This window comes from Equus asinus, chromosome 3, assembly GCF_041296235.1.
Source record: "Equus asinus isolate D_3611 breed Donkey chromosome 3, EquAss-T2T_v2, whole genome shotgun sequence".
NCBI lineage: Eukaryota > Metazoa > Chordata > Mammalia > Perissodactyla > Equidae > Equus > Equus asinus.
Genome location: NC_091792.1, coordinates 73,310,221 through 73,333,678, shown reverse-complemented (window position 1 = coordinate 73,333,678; position 23,458 = coordinate 73,310,221). Strand labels below are relative to the sequence as shown.

The window sequence follows — 23,458 nt, the reverse complement described above, 5'->3', positions numbered from 1 at the left end:
TCTGGAATGACTGATTTTTTTGTTGTTTCCCCTTTGACATTTTCAACTTTCTGTCCATTTGTTCTGACTTTCACATTTTCTGCAATGAGATGTGCTATAATGCTTAACTTTTTCCTTTAGATCAGCTGTTCTAAAGTAGAATTGGTTTTATACCCAATTCCATCTTCCCCATCCCAACAAGCACAAACAGGACATTTGACAACAAATGGAATGTCTTTAATTTTCCCAACTGCAAGGGAGTAATGCTGGCATCTATGGTGAAGAGGTCACAGACACTGCTAAGCAGCGTACAATGCACAGGAATGTGCCACACAACAAAAATCACCCAGTGCAAAATGCCAATGTTTCTGAGGTTGAAAAGCCCCGTTCAATATATAATGATTCTTGGATTCAATATTTTTTCTTTTACTTTTGTTCTTTTGTGTTTTATTGTGTGTGTATGTGTGTTTGCCTTCTGCTTGGTATTTTCTGAGCTTTTTTGATTTGTGTTGGGGATCTTTTGTTAATTTTGGAATGTTCTTAGCCATTATCTCTACACATATTCCCTCTGCCCTAACCTCCTTCTCTTTTGCTTCTGAGTTTCAAATTATAGTATTTTTTACTATTTGATATTGGTACCCAACTCTTTGATGTTTTCTTTGATCCTTTTTATTCTTTGCATGTAATTTTGTGTGTTTTCTATTGTTCTATCTTTAATTTCACTAGTTCTTTCTTCATCTAGGTTGAAGCTGTTGTTGTGCCCCTTAAAAATACCCTTTATTGAACCTTCCTACACTGCTGATAGGAATGCAAACTGGTGAAGCCCCAATGGAAAACATTATGAAGATTTCTCAAAAAATTAAAAATAGAAATACCATATGACCCCGCCATCCCACTACTGGTTATCTATCCAAAGAACTTGAAATCAGCAATGCCAAAAGTCCCATGCACCCCTATGTTCATTGCAGTGTTATTTACAATAGCCTAGACATGGAAGAAACCTAACTGCCCATCAAGTGATGATTGGATACAGAAGGTATGGTATATGTACACAATGGAATACTACTCAGCCATGAAAAAATGTCACATTTGCAACAACATGGATGGACTTTAAGGGTCTTATGTTAAGTGAAATAGGCCAGATAGAGAAAGACAATCTCTGTATGACTCCACTCATAAGTGAAGTTAAATATGTAGACAAAGAGAACAGATAAGTGGTTACCAGGGGAAAGAGGGGAGCAGAATGGGCACAAAGGGTGAAGTGGTGCACCTAAAACACGACTGACAAACAATAATGTACAACTGAAATTTCACAAGGTTTTACACTATGATAATCTCAATAAAAAGTTTAAAAAATATCCTTTATCACTGTTACTTTTAATTTTTTTCTAGCACTTTTATTTGATTCAGTTTCATAGGTCCATGATGTTGCTGAAATCCCCGTCTATCCATTCGTGTTGTCTACGTTTCCACTAGAGACCATAGGAGTCATATTTATTTTACATTGCCTGTCTGTTATTTCCAATGTCTATGTCATAGCTGAATCTAATTCTGTTAATATCTTTGTCTTTTTGTAGTGAGTTATTTTCTTCCACTTATTTGTGTGCCATATAATTTTTGCTTAAGAATGGATATGATTTTTAGAACAATAGATACTGAAGTAAATGATATTTATGCCTGGAAATTAACTCACCTTTTGCATAACATTAAGTGTGGGAGTAGACCTGGACTTCAGTGTTGATATGATGGCTACCTCAATGTACCAAAATATCCAAATTCCTCTAGTATTACCTTATACTTAGGATGGGGGTTGGCCTACAAGATATGTTTAATATCTAATTAACTTTGAGCTGTAAGCCTTCTCTTTGCACATATACACCAGAGAGGCTCTCTCTCCTGATATTCCCCCTCCCATAGCAATGGAATGCTGTTACTGGTAACTCTACGGTTGTGTTGGCTACTTGCACAGTGACCCAAGCTATCCAATGTGTTTCAAAAATATTTTCAATTTGCAGAATATCTAGCTTTTTGTACTGTAATATTGAGAACAAATCTCTTTCTGACTTGCTACCTCCTACACTTAAGCCAAGAGCTTAATAATATTGATTTAAGAAAAATTCAACTAAGTGAAACAGTAACATGATGTTTAAAATTGTTATTTAATAAATCATACTAAAGCCTTTTTCATAAATTTCTAAGAAACTAAACAAGTGAATTTCTCTAATGATTGCACAATTCCATTTCAAAACTAGAATATTAACAGATGCACCTTAAATGACAAATGGATATAATTATGTTTAGTAAATTGTTAAAATAATCATTAATGATAAGGGTTTAGAGGTCTTTTGACTTAATATGTGTGTGATGTTAAAAAATATGGAGTGACAGCCCTATTACTCAAAAGACCACAGCTGTGTTCCCATCCTTCTTTTTGTAAGATGATCAAATTTATGTATACTGAAATCTGTATTATTTTAGTAGTAAAAATACTCATCCATGGATAATTTTAAATTGAAATAAAAAAGTAAAATTCATCTCAATCAATACCATTAAGAGATGCATTTCCAGGGACATTTTATAGTTTACTTTTGAAAATTTTATGAAAATTTGCAACATAGTTAAGTTATTGAATAGGATCAATATAATGATCATTATAATGCTAGGTCTGTGTAGACAAAAATCACTTATAGCTCTATTAACAAAGAAAATAAATGGTCAATATACATATATTTTGGGTGCAAAGTAATATGCTAGTGTGATTATTAAAGGATACAATTCTGGAGAGTGGATGGATTTAAACATGATTCCTGGGACAAAAGAAATGACAGGAAATCTGATGATCTGTATATTTCAGATTAATTATTATGAACATAACATAACCACAGTATGCATTGGACATTTGATTTTTCTTTTTCACTTAAACTTATTATAAGTTATTTTTGCAGTCATTTGAAAATTCTAACAGATTTATAAATTTTAAAAATTAATTTATTTAAGAAGCACATGAGTGAAAAAAGGTTGAATAAAACTAATAAAAATCTAGCTCTATAGCAGCTGTAGAAGTTACCAAAGATAATTTGAAATTTAAGGTTAGAAAATGATAGCATAAGAAATTTTATATCAGAATTTAATGAAATGTATTAAGGCCTGTAGGTTTGAAGTCTCAAATTATTGTCTTGATTGTGTCACCTATTAATTTTAAAACAGTTGTCAGAGCACTTAAACAATATATATCTCCATTTCCTCAGAATAAAAGTAAGGGGATTATGTCTCTGACTTCAAAAAATTTAGTCATCCTTTGCCAAGATAGAAAAGATTTATTCTCTGAAAATGGATTGTTTATCATTGATTCCCAACAACATTTGTACAACTTTTCTGCTATGTAGCCATCATTGTTCTAGTTTAAATATCAAATAAATGACAATGTGTAGAAGACAGTTTATTTGTGAATACAGAAAACAATGTTGGTTATTTCTTCTCTAAATATTAACAATAAAAAGTGATATTAATTTATTATTTTAAGTTTAAAATCATACAATCATATCAAATTATTTCATTGAACCAACGTAAAATTGTTGCCTAGTTTTTATTTTACCCTTATAAAAACTGCTGGAATTTCTTCTCTCAATATATTACTGACTAAATTTGGAATTTTATTCAGACACAAATAGTATAAAAGGGAAAACTGAGGTATAAAAGTTTCAAGCAAGGGGCTGGCCCTGTGGCCGAGTGGTTGGGTTTGTGCGCTCCACTGCAGGCGGCCCAGTGTTTCGTTGGTTCGAATCCTGGGTGTGCACATGGCACTGCTTGTCGAACCACACTGAGGCAGCATCCCACATGCCACAACTAGAAGGACCCACAACAAGAATATACAACTATGTACCAGGGGGCTTTGGGGAGAAAAAGGAAAAAATAAAATCTTTTAAAAAATATTTCAAGCAAAACTGATGATAGAAGAGATAAAAGAAAAGATCAAAGTGATGTACTAAAGTGTCCACGTTAGATACCTGTGTCTATGATGGCATCTTATAATAAATATTACACTGTTGCTGGGAAAATTAATCCTCCCTCATACACACAATAATCTGGATTTGATTTTTTCTTTGTTTAGATTATAAATAAAAATTAGAGTTAATTTAAAGCAACATTCACATTCCAGGAAAGCAAACAGCTCTCAAAACTTACAACAAATCAGTTGAATTATTTTATGAAGACAGCCTAGAGAGTCCTGATGGAGAAAACTAAGATATGCTCATGGTCAAGCTGCCATAATAATAATAGTAATAACAATAATAATAATAATATATTTACACTGATTGGTAGGTGATATAAAGGAAGCATATAATATGGAACATGAATATATTTTCTTTTTTTGTTCTATTTCAAGAAGCAAACTAATATGCCTAAATCTCTTATAAATCTTTTCATCCTATACACTGGAAGTCTTTTAGAGATCATTTAGAAGAGTAGCTAAAAGTTATGCAAATTTTCATTCCTTTAAGCACCGAACAATATACCCTGTATGCATAGAGCATACAATAGTAGCTCAAAATATTTCTTTAGTAATTGAGATTGTTATATGTACTTATCTCTTGACCATAGTTCGCGCTCTTTACTCCTGAATAAAACTAGTGTCTTTCTCCTTTGTCTCTCTTAATAACTTGCTCATCCTTCAGAGTCAGGTAAAGGAGGCATGCAATTATGAAACAATGTCTCTCATAGCCACAAATGACTTTACACTCTCTCTTCCCACCAACACTTTTATTATATTTACCAACAACTCTGGATTGTGAGTTTCTTGAAAGTGAGACTACATCTTTTCCTGTTATCTATGTCACTAAATTTAAAACACAAAATTGTTTTCCTATTTAGCACCTATAACTTTTCAATTATCAAGGAAGAAATAATAACAGAACTAGCATTTATTGGACATATACTATATCCCAGATATGTTGTCTATGATTTATTTTGTTCCACATACCACTTTATGAGCTAAGTCATATTACATCATTTTTTTAACTAAAGACTGAGTCAGGACAATTGATCTTCTCTGGTTTATACCAGCAGATTTGGTCTCTTTAACCTAAAATTCATTGTCCTTTCATTGTAAATGTTCTTTCTTTTTGAAGATCTAAAGTGATTTTTGAAAGTCAACTCTTGATACAAAGTTCATTACAAAATCAGAAAGATGTTCTGCAAAAACTGAAGTAAATATTTACCAGTATATGCATTTGATACGAAAAAAATGTTTCCATTATTTTGCTGGTGGTCTCATTGACTTTATTTCTCGGACTCTAAATCAGAGGATTCAACATGAGGATCACTACTTTGTGTAAAACACAGAGGCCATTTTGACTCTGTGTACCTGGAGTTATTGGTGTTAGCTACATAACGGAGGAAGAGAATGGTGGAATGGAAGATGGTGATGGTGGTCAGGTGTGAAGCACAGGTGGAAAAGACTGTGCAGCATCTACCAACTGAATGCATCTTCCGGGTCACGACAATGAACACATAAGACATGAGAATGATGAGCAATGTACTCACCTCATTAAAGGTGGCAACAACAAAGAAATAATTGGCTGAGATAAGAATCAGAGAAAGAAAGGGAAATCAAGGAGGACAGCTCACAGAAGTGATTGATTATATTGACACCCTGAAAAGATAACTTAGCAGAACACGTGAGTAGCAAAGAACATGCTACTCCCCATGCATATGCTACAAGTACTAGCACAGCACAGAGTTTCTGTGACATGGCAACTGTGTAGCACAGAGGGTTGCAAATGGCCACAAAGTGGTCATAGGCCATCACAGCAAATGGAATTAATTCAGTCATCACAAAGGTGCAAAAGAAAAAGAATTGCCCCATATATCCTGAAAACAAAATGGTTGTGTCTTCTGCAAGCAGGTTCACAAGCATCTTGGGTGTAATGAGGGAGGAAAAGCAGAAATCCACAAGTGAGAAATAGCTTAGAAAAAAGTACTTGGGTATGTGTAGTTTGGCATTAGTTTTGATAATCACAATCATTCGAAGCTTTCTTACCACACTGAGGCTGTAAATGACCAAAAATATCACAAAGAGGGGGGTTAGCAGTTCTGGGTAATATGAGAAGCCCAAGATGGAGAATATGACCCCAGCAGTTATATTTCTCTGTTGCAAATATTTTTCCTGATGGTAGGATCTGAAAATCAGTCTTAGAAATAATACATTATGGAGAACAATTGGCACGTGAAGCATGCTTAACTTTCCTCTGTGTAGAATATAAGGTGAGATAGAATAGAAGTGTTATAATCCTGATAGGTGTTAAGTATCCAAGACAGGAATACCTAATGATTCATAAAAGAATTCCTAGTTAATTTTACTTTTTCAAAAATTATAAAACAACTCTATTCATGTTCTGAAATATAATTCTAAGACTTAAGAATGTAATTATGAACTCAAGAATTTAAATAGTGGGACCGTCCTGTGCCTGAATGGTTAAGTTCGTGCTCTCCACTTTGGTGGCCCAGAGTTTTGCCAATTCAGATCCTGGGTGCAGACCTAGCACTGCTCATCAGGGCATGCTGAGGTGGCGTCCCACGTAGCACAACCAGAAGGACATAGAACTAGAGTATACAACTACCTCCTGGGGGTCCTTTGGGAGAAGAAGAAGTATTTAAAAAAAAAAGAAGACTGGCAACAGATGTTAGCTCAGATGCCAATCTTTAAAAAATAAAAAAGAAGTTAAATGGTAACATGTAATCAAATCCTCATGTAAGGCATTCTGATCTTATTGAATTCATGAATTCTGCAAAGAAAGGTCTAGCAAAATGAAGAAATGTTTTTTCATTCCTATAGTTACTAACGAAAAGCAAAGCACTTGAAATAACTTCTATAATTGGAACTAATTTCTATAAAAATATATGCTTATATTGTGATATGAAGAAATAGTCTGTTTACTTAATTATATCTGTATTTGAAATAACAGTTTAGCACTGTAACTATCATTCCTCTTTGTGACTAACTACTTCAGGTATCAAAGTAAATAGTGATTTATGATTTTTAATAAAGAATGGCTATTGAACTGCCTACCCTATGCATTACACCATATGTAGCAGCATCTTTGGCCTCTAACTCGATGACAATATCACCAAAACACCTGTTCTCTCCATTGTGACAATCAAAAATGTCTCCAGACATTGTCAAACGTCCCTTTGGGAGTGGAGAGGGATATATGATCATCTGTAGTTAAGAGCTATTGCCTTATCTGGTAAATTTTCACCTTTCTTCTGTCTGAATTCAACTGAAAACTAATTTGCAAATTAAATATAATTGTTTCTTATCTCCCAAACGATGTTATTATGTGGATTAAACAATTTGTATTATTGAATCTTTGTATACAACTTGTATTATTGTAGAATTGTGCCTTTAGATCTGGGAAGTATGATATTTAAAATCTTCTTTCTAATTATTTCTTCCTTTTTTTTTCTTTTTTCTCTTGTGTGCCAAAATATTTTTTACCATGCTTTACAATCTTATTTATAGTAGGTTCTGTTTATTACATTTCCCAGAAGCTTCAATTTATATGTTTCAATTCAATTGTATTTAACATTTACCTATTCTCTCTTGTACAACTCTTCCAAAATGTCACAGAAGATCACAGACATACACTTGAAAGCTCTCAAGGTCCTGCCATTCTCCCACTCCCTGGAAAAAGTTGTACAGACACTGCTGTGTAGGAGCTCAGCTAAGCCAGACCATCTGTACAAAGCTCTGTAGCAAGAGGGCCCTTCCTATTCCAGAGACTTAATGTTTACAGTGGTTCAAAATTTTCCCCTAATGATTTTTCCCATGAAGAACTGACTGAACCTAAGGCATCTTCTATATACCTTACATGAAAAAAGAATATCCATATTTCTCAGAGCTACAAACAAACCTGCTAGTGGAAAAGGCAGCCCCTCTCTTTCCTCTGGAGAGCTAGTCTGGGGAAGATGCTAAGATTCATATCTACTTCCACTCCTTGTACCCCTAGGAGCCTAGAGATAATTGCTTGCCTTATTTTCCAGAGGACTTAAATCAAGCAATTAAAATTATTGTTTTCTGATGTAATTCTGGTTTCTTGAAAATCTGAATAAAAACAACAGCAGCTTTAGAAACATTTATATAAAAGTTAACAAAGTTTAAATGTCTTCTCCTCATGCACCACGATCATTCTCATAGTCTCCTCAAATTCAAATTTCTGTATAATAAAAAATCATAGCAGAAGTTATCTTTTTTATTTACTCAACAAATATTGCTCTCTTCTTAGTACATTGTTTTATTCTTTTAATTTTTTTCTAGCTTTATTAAGGTATAATTGACAAATAAATATATTTAAGGAGTACCACCTGGTGATCTGATATACATATGCCTTGTGAAACAATCACCACAGTCAAGCTAATTAATATATCATCGCTTCAAATTACCTTTCTTTTTTTTCTGGTGAGAACACAAGTTCTAACCTCTTAGCAAATTTCAAGTATGTGACACAGTATTATTAAATATAGTCACATTTCTGTATATTAGATCTTCAGAATACAGTCAGCTCTATAACTGAAACTTTGTACCCCTTGACCATCATCTCTCCATTTCCGCCTCCTCAGTCCCTGGCAATCACCATTCTACTTTCTCCTTCTGTGAATTTGACTGTTTTAGAGTCCACAAATAAGTGACTCATGCAGTATTTGTCTTTCAAAAATATGTCTTAAGTATCTACCACATCCCTGGGCTCTGTAAATCATTACTGCTCCTCCTTACCTAACCGCACTGAGGGAGCAGGAAGATCTTGCTGATGACCCTCAGCTACTTTATTATGTTCCTTCCAAGGGTATTAGGGACAGGGTGTCTGCTCATGTATACCAATGATAGGACTACAGGTAAGAATTGGGTTTCTTGTTGTCTCAAAAGGAAGCTATGTCCGGCTAGAACCAGTATATTAGCGTTTCTAAAGTTATTGCAAACATGCTGGATACCTGATAAAAAATATAGTGTATTCACAGCATGATAACATGTTTGCTTTCAACTAAAATACCACATTTCCACAAAATTTTTGATTTTCTCCTTTCTATATAATGATAGGACCAGGAAAAGAATTTGTCACCCCAAAACATAAGGGCTATTTTGAGCTGACAGTTAGTAAAAAATAGCAGGTGCAGTGAAAGCTCTGAAAACCTAGTAGAAGTTACCCTTTTGTAAGGGAAATTTATAAGAGAAATCGCCACTTGTAAGGGTGCCTCCCTCTCTGTACCAAGAAGAGAAGGATGACTCTAAATCTCTAGAAACTCTTATTAGTGGAAATAGCTTTAGCTGCCTAACAAATTTACCCTTGTTTACTGTTCTTTTCCTGGTAACCTCCTGTAACTGACCCTATCTCCACAACAGGGCGGTAGAGCTATTTTTCAGGGGCAAGGCAGGAAGCCAGCCAGGATCATGCACAGAAGAGGAAATTTTGATCTTCCTTTGGAAACTTATCCTGCCAGCATTTCTGCATACCAGCCAGTCCTCCCTGATCCCTTAAACCTTACTCCATACCTTGGACAGGTGAGACAGATTTGAGAGCCTGGCCTCTTGTCTTCTTACCAATTAATTACACAATAAAGCCTTTCTTCTTTCAAAGACTGGTATACCACAGTTTCAGATTCTGTGTGCATCAGGTGGCAAGCCCTTGCTTGGCAACATCTATCATCATTGACATTTCTTTAGATTGCATTTTTATTATTTCACACTTACTGTTCAGTAGCTTCCAAATTGGTCTTTATGCCTATAGATTCACCATCTTATATCTGTCTGCCACACTGCCACTAAAATAACTGTTTTCAAATGAACTTAACTAATATTTAGACATTTGGTTGAATATGCATAAAATATCTCTGAATGTGTATACCAGGTATTTTCACTGGCTGAGGGAAAAGAAGTGAACCATGGGAATATATCAACTATTCCAAAAAATACATTAAGAATAAAAATAAATAAATGAAAACTATAATGGGCAAGTCAGTTGTAGGATTGTAAATATGAGTGATTAATACTCACTTATAGGTACATATCCAAGTTCGTAAAATTTCCTCCCAGGTTTTCTCTGCTACACTTATCTGTCTCAGACTTTCAGTACAAATTTCAATCTTTATAAGTGTCTGCATCTATATCTATTTATATCTATCATCTGTATATCTATCCATCTATATTTATGCTGCTTATATATCTGCACATTTATGCAATGTCTCATCAATCTGGATAACCTTAACTTACCATGTATCTCATTCATCCACAAAGCACTGCTAAGTTATGAACCCTACCATGAAACCTTTCTAACTCTTTCAGACAAAAGTTATTCTTCTTTGAAAGTCACAATTTCTGTGAATCATCCTTTGTTTTGTTATTGCTTGGGTCACAGTGTGATGTAATTATCAGTTTATATATTTACATGACTTTCTCTACAGCTAGAGTGTGGGTTCTTGGATATCATGCACAACCTCTCTTTCACTTGTGTACCCTCCTCACATATTTTTATGTCCACACAGAGTAGATGTATACACATATAGGTATTATTGAAGCAGAACCCTTAGCTTTATTTTCTTCATCTGAAATATTTGGAGTAAGTCTGATGCTCTTCACATCAGAAGTGACAATGTACTCACTGTTCAAGTCCATGTATTTATTGCAGCTACCAAACTTGGATCTCAATTTTATCATCTAGTCTTCTGATCCTTCTTCTATGCTATACTGACCTTCAGACTTTGATGCAAGGATCAAATAGTCATGGGTTGGAAAGCCTGATTTGCTATTAAAATTAAATTTACAATCTATGATGCAATATGAATTCAATTATTTATTCTTTTTCCTGACAGAATTCTAGAGAAAAGCATTGATATCCAAAACTCTTCAGATTAGGATGTGGACATCCTTTGGAGGTCTTAATCCTGCCTACTACAAGTTTTTTTCAAGGGCATCTTATTTTATGTCATTCAAGAATTTTTAAAAAATGAATATAGAATTTCTCAAACCCTCTAGAGTGAGTGAGAAATTAACTTTCAAAATTTCATGCAAAAGAGATTCTTGACGGATAAAATCTAAATCTACCTACACCTGACTCTAACACAGAACCGCGGTCTTGCTACTTAAAGTGGAGTCCACAGACCAGGGCCTGCAGCATCAAGAACACCTGGAAGCTTGCTAGAAAATGCGGTCCTTGAGCCCAGTGGAGGCATGATGAGTTAGAAATTACATTTGAAGTACAAACCTTAGTGATCTGTACGCACAATGACATGAGAGAACTGCTGGATAGAGAAGGCTTTCTCACCTTCTCACTGTTCACCTTTGGAGCTGGATAAGTATTTGTGCAGGGTGCTGTCCTGTGGATTACAAGACATGGATTTGTTCAGACATTGACAAGTATCCCCAGGGGCAAAATTACCTCTTGTTGAGAACTATTGTCCTATATTTGAGACCTGCAAGTATCCTGACAGAATTTCAATCCCTTATTTGGGATCCCTTATTTTCAAAATATTATTTTATTTTCTTAGTGCAGTAACATTGACCTATAACATTATGTAAATTTAGGGTGTACATCATGATACTTGAATTTCTTTGTAGTTTATATCACGTTCACCACACAAAGACTAATTACAATCCATCAGCACACACACCTGTCTGATCTCCCCTTTCACCCTCCTGCCTCCTCTCTTCCCCTCTGGTAACCACCAATCCAATCTCTGTCTCCATATGATTGTTTGTTGTTTTTAACTTCTACTTATGAGTGAGATCATATGGTATTTGACTTTCTCCCTCTGACTTATTTCACTTAGACGAATACCTTCATGCTTCATCCATATGGTCACAAGTGGCTGGACTTCATAATTTCTTATGGCTGAGTAGTATTCCATTGTGTATATATACCGTACCTTCTTTATCCATTTGTCCATTGATGGGTGCTTGGGTTGCTTCTGATCCTTGGATATTGTGAATAATGCTGAAACGAACATAAAGGTGCCTGTATCTTTACGCCTTCATGTTATCATGTTCTTTGGATAAACACTCAGCAGTGGAATAGCTGGATCGCATGGTGGTTCTGTTCCTAATTTTTTGAGGGATCTCCACACTGTTTTCCATTGTGGCTGCACCAGTTTGTACTCGCACCAGCAGTGCACGAGGGGTGCCTACTCTCCACATCCTCTTCAACGCTTGTTGTTTCCCATCTTGTTAATTACAGCCATTCTGATGGGAGTGAGGTGGTATCTCATCATACATTTAATTTGCATTTCTCTGAAGTTAATGATGTTGAACATCTTTTCATATGCCTGTTTACCATTTGTATATCTTCTTTGGAGAAATGTCTGTTGAGATCTTTTGCCCATTTTTTAACTGGGTTGTAAGTTTTTGAGCTGCTGAGATGTATGAGTTCTTTGTATAATTTGGATATTTACTCCTAATCAGATATATGCTTTGCCAATATCTTCTCCCCTTGTTAGGTTGTCTTTTCATTTTGTTGATAATTTCCTTTGCTGTACAGAAGATTTTAGTTTAATGTAGTCTGATTTGTTTCTTTTTTTTTCATTTCCCTTCCCTGGTCAGACATGGTACTTGAAAATAACTGCTAAAACCAACGTCTAAGAGTGTACTTCCTGTGTTTTCTTCAAGAAACTTCATGGTTTCAGGTCTTACAATCAATTCCTCAATCCATTTTAAGTTTATTTTTGTGTATGGTGTAAGATAATGGTCTACTTTCATTCTTTTGCACATGGCTGTCCAGTTTTCCCAACACCATTTACTGAAGAGACTTTCCTTTGTCCATTGTATGTTCTTGGATCCCTTGTTGAAAATTATCTGTCCATGGATGTGTGGGCTTATATCCAGGATCTCAATTCTGCTCCATTTACGTGAGTATGTGTGTTTTTGTGACAGTACCATGCTGTTTTGGTTACTATGGCTCTGTAACATATTTTGCAATTAGGGAATGTGCTACCTCCAGCTGTGTTCTTTTTCCTCAGGATTCCGTTGGCTAATTGGAGTCTTTTGCTGTTCCATACAAATTTTAGGATTCTTTATTCTATATCTATGAAAAATGTTGTTGGAACTTTGATAGGGATTGCATTGAATCTGTAGATTGCTTTAGGATGTAAGGACATTTTAATTATGTTAATTCTTCTAATCTGAGAGCATGGAATATCTTTCCACTTCTTTATGTCTTCCTCAATTTCTCTCAACAATGTTTTATAGTTTTCACAGTACAGATCTTTCACCTCTTTGGTTAAGTTTATTCCTAGGTATTTTATTATTTTTTTGCAATTGTAAATGGGATTGTATTCCTAATTTCTCTTTCTGCTACTTCATTGTTAGTGTATAAAAATACAACTGATTTCTTTATGTTGATTTAGTATCCTGAAACTTGACCATATTCATTATTTCTAAAAGTTTTTTTGGTGGATTATTTAGGGTTTTCTATACATAAAATCATGTCATCTGCAAATAATGACTGTTTCTCCTCTTCCTTTACAATTTGGTTCTGTTTTATTTCTTTTTCTTGCCTGATTGCCTTGGCTAAGATTTCCAATACTATGTTAAATAAGAATGGTGAAAGTAGGCATCCTTGTCTGGTTCCTGTTCTTAGAGGGATCTCTTACACTTTTTCTCTATTGAGAATGATATTAGCTATTGGTTTGTTACATATAGCCTTTATCATATTGAGGCACTTTCCTACTATACTCATTTTCTTCAGAGGTTTTATCATAAATGGATGCTATGTCTTGTCAAATGCTTTCTATGCATCCATTGAGATGATCAAGTGACTTGTTTTCTTCATTTTGTTAATGTGCTGTATCACGTTGATAGATTTGTGGATGTTGAACCATCCCTGTATCCCTGGGAGAAATCCCACTTGGTCATGGTGTATGATGTTTTTAATGTATTGTTGTATTAGATTTGCCAGTATTTTGTTGAGAATGTTTGCATCGATGTCCATCACTGATATTGGCCTGTAACTTTCTTTACTTGTGTTGTCCTTTTCTGGTTTTGGTATCAGGGTAATTTTGGCTTCATAGAAGGAGCTAAGAAGCTTCCTCTCCTCTTCAGTTTTTTGAAAGAGTTTGAGAAGAATAGGTATTGTATCTTCTTTGAATGTTTGGTAGAATTCACCAGGGAAGCCATCTGTTCCTGCACTTTTATTTTGGGGGAACTTTTTGGTTATTGTTTTGATCTCCTTACTGGTGACTGGTCTATTCAAATTCTCTATTTCTTCTTGTTTCAGTAATGAAAGGCTGTATGATTCCAAGAATTTACCTATTTGTTCACAATTATCCAATTTGTTGGTGTAGAGCTTTTCATATTGTTCTCTTATGATCTTTTGTATTTCTGAGGTGTCCATTGTATTGTCTCCTCTTTTATTTCTGATTTTATTTATTTAACCTCTCTTTTTTTCTTGGTTAGTCTATCTAAAGGTTTGTCAATTTTCTTTATCTTTTCAAAGAACTACTTCTTGGTTTCATTGATTTTTCCTACTTTTTGTCTCTATTTATCTCTGCTCTGGTTTTTATTATATCCTTCCTTCTACTCATTTGGGGTTTTGTTTGTTCTTCTTTTTCCAGCTCCTTTAGGTGCACTGTTAGATCGTTTATTTGAGATTTTTCTTGTTTGTTGAAGTAACCCTGTATTGCTCTAAACTTCCCTCTTAGAACCACTTTTCCTGTATCACATGGATTTTGGCATGTTGTATTTTCATTTTCATTTGTCTCCAAGAATTTTTTGATTTCTCCTTTGATTTCTTCATCTACTCAATAGTTGTTCAGTATCATTTTATTTATTCTCTACATATCTGTGACTTTTCCAAGTGTCTTCCTGTAGTTGACTTCTACTTTCACACTGCTGTGGTCAGAAAACATGTTTGCTATTATTTCAATCTAAAATTTGTATAGACTTGTTTAGTGGCTGAATATGTGATAGATCCTGGAGAATTTCCCATGAGCATTTGAAAAGACTGTGCATTCTTCACTTTTTTTTTTAGGAACAATAACCCTGAACTAACATCTGCCACCAATCTTCCTCTTTTTTGCTGAGGAAGACTGGCCCTGAGCTACCATCTATGCCCATCTTCCTCTACTTTATATTTGTGATGCCTGCTTCAGCACAGCTTGACAAGCAGCGCATAGGTCCGCATCTGGGATCAGAACCAGCAAATCCTGTGCTGCTGAAGCAGAATATGTGAACTTAACCATGGTGCCATGAGGCCAACTCAAATTCTTCAGTTTTGGGATAGAATGTTCAATATACATCTACTAAGCCCATCTTATCTATTGCGTCATTTAAGGCCAATGTTTCCTTATTGATGTACTGTTTGGATTATCTATCCATTGGTGAAATTGGAGTGTTAAAGTCTCCTACTATTCTTGTGTTACTGTCTGTTTCTCCTTTTATTTCAGTTAATAATTGCTTTATATATTTAATTTCTGCTATGTTGGCTTCACACTTATTTACAAGTGTTATATCCTCTTGTATTGTTTCTTTTATCATTATATAGTGCCCTTCTTTGTCTCTTATTAAAGTTTTTGTTTTAAGTCTATTTTGTATGCTATAAATATTGCTACCCTAACTTTCTTTTCTTTGTCATTTGCATGGACTATCTTTTTCCATCCCTTCACTTTAATTTTTTGAGTGTCTTTAGGTCTGAAATGTGTCTCTTATATGCAGCATTTAAGTGGGTCTAATTTTTTATCCAATCGGCCATGCTATGTCTTTTGAAGGAGCATTTAGTCCATTGACATTTAAAGTAGCTATTGATAATTATGTATTTCTTGCAATTTTGTTACCTTTTCTCTGGGTGTTTTAGTAGTTCTTCTCTGTTGCTTTCTTCTTCACTTGTTCTCTTCCTTTGTGATTTGATGCCTTTCTTTAGTGTTATGTTTGGGTCCCTTTCTGTTAGTTTTTTCTGCATTTATTATAGGTTTCTGGTTTGTGATTGCAATGAGATTCATATTTGCTAATCTACCTATATAGCAATCTATATTAATTTGATGGTCTGTTTAGTTTGAACTTTTGCTAAAATCTCTACTCTATTAGACAATCCTCCCAGATTTTAGGTTTTTGATATCATATGTAACCTCTTTTAGTATGTGTATCCATTACCTTCTTATCATGGAAGTAGGTAATTTTAGTAGTTTTGTCTTTTAACTTCAGATCTTCAATAGCTGGTTGATCTGCTACTTTTACTGTATCGTTGCCTTCACCAGTGATTTTATTGCCTTTTTATTTTTGATAATTTTCTTATTCCTATTTGTGGTTTTCTCTTTGCCACTTAATATGTTCCTTTAACATTTCATGTAAGACTGGTTTCTTGGTGAAAAACTCCTTAATTTTTTTCTTGACTGGGAAACTACTTTTCTCTCCTTCCATTCTGAATGATAACCTTGCTGCGTACAGTGTTCTTGGCTGTAGGTTTTTTTTTCCTTTCACCACTTTAAATATATCATGCCACTACCTTCTAGTCTGTAGAGTTTTGGCTGAGAAGTCAGTTGACAGCCTTATGGACTTTCCTTTGTATATCACTGGTTGCATTTCTCTTGCAGCTTTTCAGATTCTCTCTTTATCTTTAATTTTGGACATTTTAATTATAATGTGTTTTGGTGTGGGTCTCTTTGGATTCAGCTTGTTTGATGCTCTCAGTGCTTTCTCTACTTGGATGTCTATTTCCTTCCTTAGGTTAGCAAAGTTTTCAACTGTTATTTCTTCAAATATATTCTCTACTCCTTTCTCTCTTTCTTCTCCTTCTGGGACCCCTATAATACAATGTTAGTGTGCTTGATTTTTGTCCCAGAGGTCCCTTAGACTGTTTTTGTTCATTTTAATTCTTTTTTCTTTTATCTGTTCAGTTTGGGTGATTTCCTCTAGTCTTTCATCCAGCTTGGGGAGCCATTCTTATGTATCATCTACTGTACTATGTGTCCCTCTAGGCAATTTTTCATTTTCATTATTGTATTCTTCATTCCTGATTGGTTCTTTTTCATATTTTCGAATTCTTTGTTTAAGTTCTCACTGAATTAATCCATTCTTTCCTGAAGACCAGTAAGCATCCATATGACTTTTGTTTGAACTCTTTGTCAGGTAGTTGTTTATTTCTGTTTCATTTAGTTCTTTTTTCTGGGATTTTGTTCTGTTCTCTTACATGGAACATATTCCCTTGTCTCCTCATGTTATCTCTTTGTTTGTGCTTATATCTATGTATTAGGTAGGTCAGCTACATCTCCTGATCTTGGAGAGGTAGTCTTAGATAAATGATGCCTTATGAGGCCCAGCAGTGTGCTTCTCTTGTCACCAGCTCCAAATGTTCCAGTGGTGACCTCCATTGGCTACATGATTCCTTCTATTTTGGCATGTTTTATTTTGCTGCAGGGAGGCCAGTCTGTGCCCTTGGCTGGCTGGTTGTTATGCTCAGCTGCATGTGGCTACTATGGACCCTCCAGTCAGTTTATAAGGCATGGAGAGCCCCAGCACAGTTGGATGCAAGGTCTAAAGACACATTCCTTTTGTACTTTTTCTGTTAAGTGAGTAGACCCCCAGTGTGGCTAGTTCCTAGGCTCAGGGGCTTTCAATTACTGTAGGCCTCTGTCCTGAAAGTCTGTCATCAGCTCTCTCAGGATTGCAGCTTAGTGGGGCTGGCCCAGGCATGGGAGCACCTGATTGTTTCAGGCTTTGGAAAGTGGAGCCAATTCTCTATGTAGCTGTTTAAGAAGCACAAGTCATCTGCAGCTGATAAGGTCCACAGAGCTACACACACCATCAACACAGTCCTGCCATGTGTGTATGTCCCAACCCCCTGATGCAGACCCACTCACACCACTGCAGAGGCCGCACACACTCGTCCAATGCCCCACACACTCTGCCCACTCCTGGCACATGCCCTGCCACACAGAAGAAGACCCACTCTCCTGCCTGCAGAGGATCCAGGCACCCAGCATATGCAGGCTGACAAGTTGCCCAAGGGCTTGCTGTTGGGTGGGGTTGCTCTCTAGGGTGGGCTGCTTGACCTGGCTAAGATGGATTAAATTGTTGTTATAATAGGTGGGGCATACCCTGGGCTGACTGGAGCTCTTACTCCAATGGCTTCTGTTATCATATGCGTCAGCACACCTGTACTAGGTCACAACAATGGTTACCACCAATTTCTTAGTCACTGGAGAGATCTGACCTCTCACTGAGATGCAACCAAAGCCTATCACGTGAGTCTCTTTTGGCCAAAGGACCGTGCACCATTCTTTCTGGTGACTCTAGGTTACTTTCTGAAATGCGTAAATTTGTGCATGGGCACTTTAAGAACCGGATTCTTTCCACTTATGTCCAACAGGTTTTCTACAGGGATTCCCCCATTGTAGTTAATAACCAGAAAAGCCAGTTATTGTGAGATTGTCTCAGTTGTGCTGAGTCCAAAGGATGTTTATAGTGGTAACCTCCCCCCTCAGGTCCCCCACTCCTCCAGGGAAACCTGTGTACCTTAGGGTTGCTCCTGGCCAGCTGTGAAGCACTGTGGCTTGTGAAGGCGTCTTCCACCTTAGTTGGGACTATCTCTTGTTGCAGGGGTACTTTTTATCCAGTTTTCAGTTCTCTCTCAGGGGTAATTGTTCCAAGAACAGTTGTAACTTGGTTCTGTTCATGGACGGAGATGAGTTCAGAGTCTGCCTACACCACCATCTTGACATGAACCCCATGATCAATGTTCTTATCTTAAGGTCATCTGATTAGCAATCTTAAATCTATCTGTTACATTAACCATCCTATTCAAAGATTCTGGGGATTAAGATGCAGACATATTTAGGAGGCTGTTATTCTACCTGAAGTATATATTTTTAAAAAATATGTTACTTGGTGTCACTCAAGGATCCTTATATAAAAGAATCAAACACAGACTTTATCACAGCCTCTGGAATTATTGAATACAATATACTTTCAAAGTTGCATATGGATACAATGTTTGATTCAGAAGATTTAAAACTGTCTACACCTGACTGTAACACAAGTCCACAGCATTGATGCTGAAATACTGGTCCACAGACTGGGACTTGCAGCATCAACATCACCCAGGAGCTTGATAGAAATGCAGAATCCCTTTGCCCTCAAGAACCTGCTGAATGAGAATCTGTATTTGAACTAGAATTCTGGGTTATTTATGTGTATATTGGAGAAGTGCTGGCCTAGAATAGATTTTCTCACATTCTCAATTTAACATTTGGGAAAGGATAATTATTTGTGTTGGATGCTGTTCTGTGTATTGTAGGTATGGAGCAGCATCCCTTCAGACACTACCATAAATCCCCAGAGGCAAAACCATTTCTGTTTGAGAACCATTGACTGAGAGTTTGAAAATCAAAAGCATTCTGCCAGAATTCCAATAAATGTTTATTCCTTATTCTGTTTATAATTTTGGACAGATCACTAAACTCCTACAAGCTCCATTCCTGTAACAGGGAATGGAATTCATAATAGTCCTTCTTCACAGAATGGAGTTTTCAAAAATTAAATTAGACAATGTTTGTAAGGTGCTATGTTCCGATTGCATAGCATGCTATTTTATAAATACATCTCATAATACACAAAGTTTTCATAATGTGGGGCTAAAGACAGTTCTTATAAGTATGGAATTCTTCATTCATTTCACAAATATGTCATGAAACCAAGGAGTATAGTGCCCAGAGCTTTAAAGCAAGACAGTTCTCTCCCTAGTTGATGAGGGAAATAGTGACTTCCTGAAAATTTCAGGAGTTCTGGCCCACCAAAAGTCCACACTTTGAAGATCTGAGTCCCTAATCCAGACAGTTGTTTCCTCAAACTAGAATCTGAGGAACTTGAACTCAGGGTTGAGGTAGGATGCTGGGAGGTTAGACCTCTGAAAGTGAGGATAGTTCATGAAGAAGTAGTAACAACATCAGGATTCACTTAATTTCTAACATGATTACCTGTGAAGAGATAATCAGCAGGAAAAATTTCCTTTCTGTCCAGACCAGTGCCCCATAGGGAAATCATGTGTTCCTAGGTGTGAATAACAATGAAAACAGTGTCTAATGAGCAGATATAGGGAGCTGTAAATATCTCCTTTGCTGTAGTCCCTCATGTATGCATCCTTGGGGTGGACAGGGCATATCTGTTTCTTTTGGAGTCCTAAATATGGTTCAGAGACTAATGTTTGACTTCTTCCTATCTTGTTGGAGGACAGAACTTCTGTCCCCAAAATCATCCGTCCAGAGAGAAATTTGGACTTCCACACAGACTGATCCCTCTCAGAGAATTCACCCAGGGGAGTTTGAGAGCACAGAAGGTACTTCAAAGATTGAGAGAGAACAGAAAATGAGAATTTTTGGCTGATGTCACCTAAACATTCTAGCCCAGAGACAAGAGATTTCCATGTTTGTTTGCTTGATTAAATAATTAATTCATAATGAAATTATATAATATTTAAAGAGAGAAATGACTGTTGGGCTCAGCAATACAAGAACCATTGTTGATAATTAAGTGATGGGCATGGAAGTCCATTTAGGTGAGACTGAAGAAGGAATGTGAGGCATAAATTGGTTCCAGTGAAATTAGAACATATCTGAGGAGTTTTGCAGCAAAGTGTGTAAGAAAATCAAAAAGTAGGTGTGGAGGGATTTTCAGTAAAGAGAGAGTCTTTAAAAAAATTTTAAGATGTAGTTTATTTAAATATGTTTTGTATTCATTAAAAGATCCAGATCGGTGGAGGTCGATATTACCTTGCAAGAGCAGTTTATGAGACTTACATTTCACAGAATCTTCTTTCACACTGAGTACTCACAAAAATATTATTTAACACATGAAGAAGAGGACTAGAGAGATTTACTTTGCAATTAATTTATTACTACTAGGGATGCATATATATTTTGGGTTTGTCAGACTTTCATTTTATTGAAAATTGAATGTGTCAGTTCATTGCACAGTTTATATACTGGAGTCTGTGTTTATTGTTGTTTTTGTTTGCATACTTTCAAACAAAAATTGGAATTTTTTCCACCAATTTTGCTGTTTGGCATTGAATTTCTTTATATATGTATATATACATTTGGGGGGAACTATGACAATTTATAAATTTTGTGTGGTCAAATCTATCCATGTATCATATTGTGCTGCCCTTCATTACTTTTTAAATATAGAAAGTTCTATATCTTCTCTATCTTGTGAAAGACATTCTTTTCCATACAACTAATAATCACCTCTATCATGTTCATAAGCATATTTAAATCTATCTGTTTATATGGATAAAAATTACAACTTTGTATATTTCTTGTTCATCTACTTTTCAAAAATTATATTTTATATTTTCATTTCCAGGACCTTGCCCCTTTATCTTAACTTAGAGACCCATGTTGATGTGATTAAATTATTTTATTTTGCAGCTTTTATTTTAGGAGTTACTCAAACTTTTATTCAGTTTTGCTTAAGACTGTTATTTGACTCCACTCGATTGAGCCAAGTCTTATTTTCCCTGCCATTGTTTTTATTTTACAAATTCTCCATTTCTTAAAATGTTTTTCTATATAAATGCACAAATCTACAAAACCACAAAAGATAATAAAATAAATGAAGTCCTGCAAATGTATATTTTACATCATAATGAAGAAGGCCTAGTACGATGAAATAAATGTGGTATGATGTAGTGATCTCAGGGTTAAGTACATGAAGAAGGAGGATAAATAGCTGTGGCAGGAGTAGGATTCTATAGTATATCTAGGGAAGCCTTTGCCTACTAGACTAGGAAGAGAACCAGGAAGACTCTATTCATTGGATGTGTCATAAAATGATCAAAACTTAAAGCCCAACAGTAACAAAGGAAAGAATGCCACAAAAAAATGAGAGAAAGGCCTGTCTTATCCACTATCACACCATATAAAAACAAGTGTGGTCAGATACACATGAGATAGATACAGGGATAGCAATTAGATCAGTGGCCATCAGAGGTGGATGCCATGATGAAGCAAGTGGAACAATAAGGTTACAGCCGCTTGACTCTGGGGAACTTCAGCACCCACTCTGGGTGCCTGTTCTCTCTGGACCCATCTCTACTGCTGGGCTCTTCATTCATATTGTCTTTCTCTCACTAGCAGGTACTGGTGTTCTTTTAAAACTATTGTTGCATTTTCTGCAGTGAATAAGAAACTTTTTCCCTGTGTCCCAAATAGGACATGTCTTTTACATTATGATTCAGCATATGTTCACACACAAACACAGAAATAAACACATATGCACAAATACACACATATTCAACTGAACAAAAAGAATCATGAAATAATTTGGCATGTACTATTATATGTTTGATATACTTTGATATTTTCTTTTGTGCTTTGTTTATTCTATTGTATTTAATTCTTTAAAAACATAGTCTGACAACTAACTGGGTCCAGATCTCAGAATATGGGAAATATTCCTCTCTTGTCCTCCATATCAGCATTCCCATGTTTCTGTTTTTTCTCCCATCATCCGCAATTTCTCTGAGAACACATTCTCTCATTTCTTCATGCAATATGTATTTGTTGAGCAACTACTGACAACTGAACTAAGTCTAGTTGGGGATAGAAGAGTGATACATGTATGTAACATTACTACTTGCCTCAAGGTTCTCACAGTCTAACAGGAAAAAAAGACATGAAATTTATAAAAATTAATGAATGACGGCCCTTACAGCTAAATTAAGTGCATGAAGAAGAGCCTTTTTTCTGTGGGAATAGTTTTTAAAAAGTTAACTAAGGAGATGATCTACGTAGTCTAAAAATGAGGTGGAGCTTTGAAGATGGAGAGGGAGTGAAAAATTCCAAATAGACCAGTGGGTGAAACTCTAAGCAGAGGAAAGTGGTGTATAAAGATAGCAAGCTTTAAACCTGTGCTGTCAAGTGAAGCTGCTAGTCAAGTTTAATGCTTAGAAGATTAATGTGGCAAAGGTAGGGCAGCAAGAGGGTGAAGCTGGCAGAAACATCACCGAGAGCCAAACCTCATGTTTGAAGCTGCAGAATTTTGGCTACATTTTTCAGGAGTGTCACTGATGTCAGTCCACAGTTTCGTCATCATCTTTGTAGAAATATCTTTCTAGGTCAATGTGAATATCAATTAGAGGGGTGTCATCCTGTGATACATAGCAGAGATGACAAGGAACTAAAAGAAGTTTGTAGAATTTGGAACTGAGAGGTGAGGAAGCATTAAAGAAGTTATAGAAGTAGAATTAAAAAAATCAGCCAAATCTCATCACTAGTGATATCTGTTTACCAAGGTGAAGGAACTATGCCAAGATTTTTGTGTGTATTATTATCTCCGCCAACCACCTTAAGAGAATGGATAGGGCTTTTCCCTGTGTTTGAGTGAGGATATTAGCATTTAGAAAGATTTCTTCAGCTCTCCAAGTTCAAAGAGAGGTAGATCCAAGATTCAAAAGTTGGTTTTCTGATTCCGTAAGTTTTGCATTTAATGTCAGTTAGAAAAGAC

The 23,458-nt window shown here is 35.7% G+C and overlaps 1 pseudogene; it reads right to left on the bottom strand.

The window, feature by feature from the left end:
* The window catches only part of LOC139044937 (olfactory receptor 4C11-like), a 68,651-nt pseudogene extending 45,607 nt beyond the window's left edge, over window positions 1–23,044 (bottom strand).
* Between the last annotated feature and the right edge of the window lie 414 nt (window positions 23,045–23,458).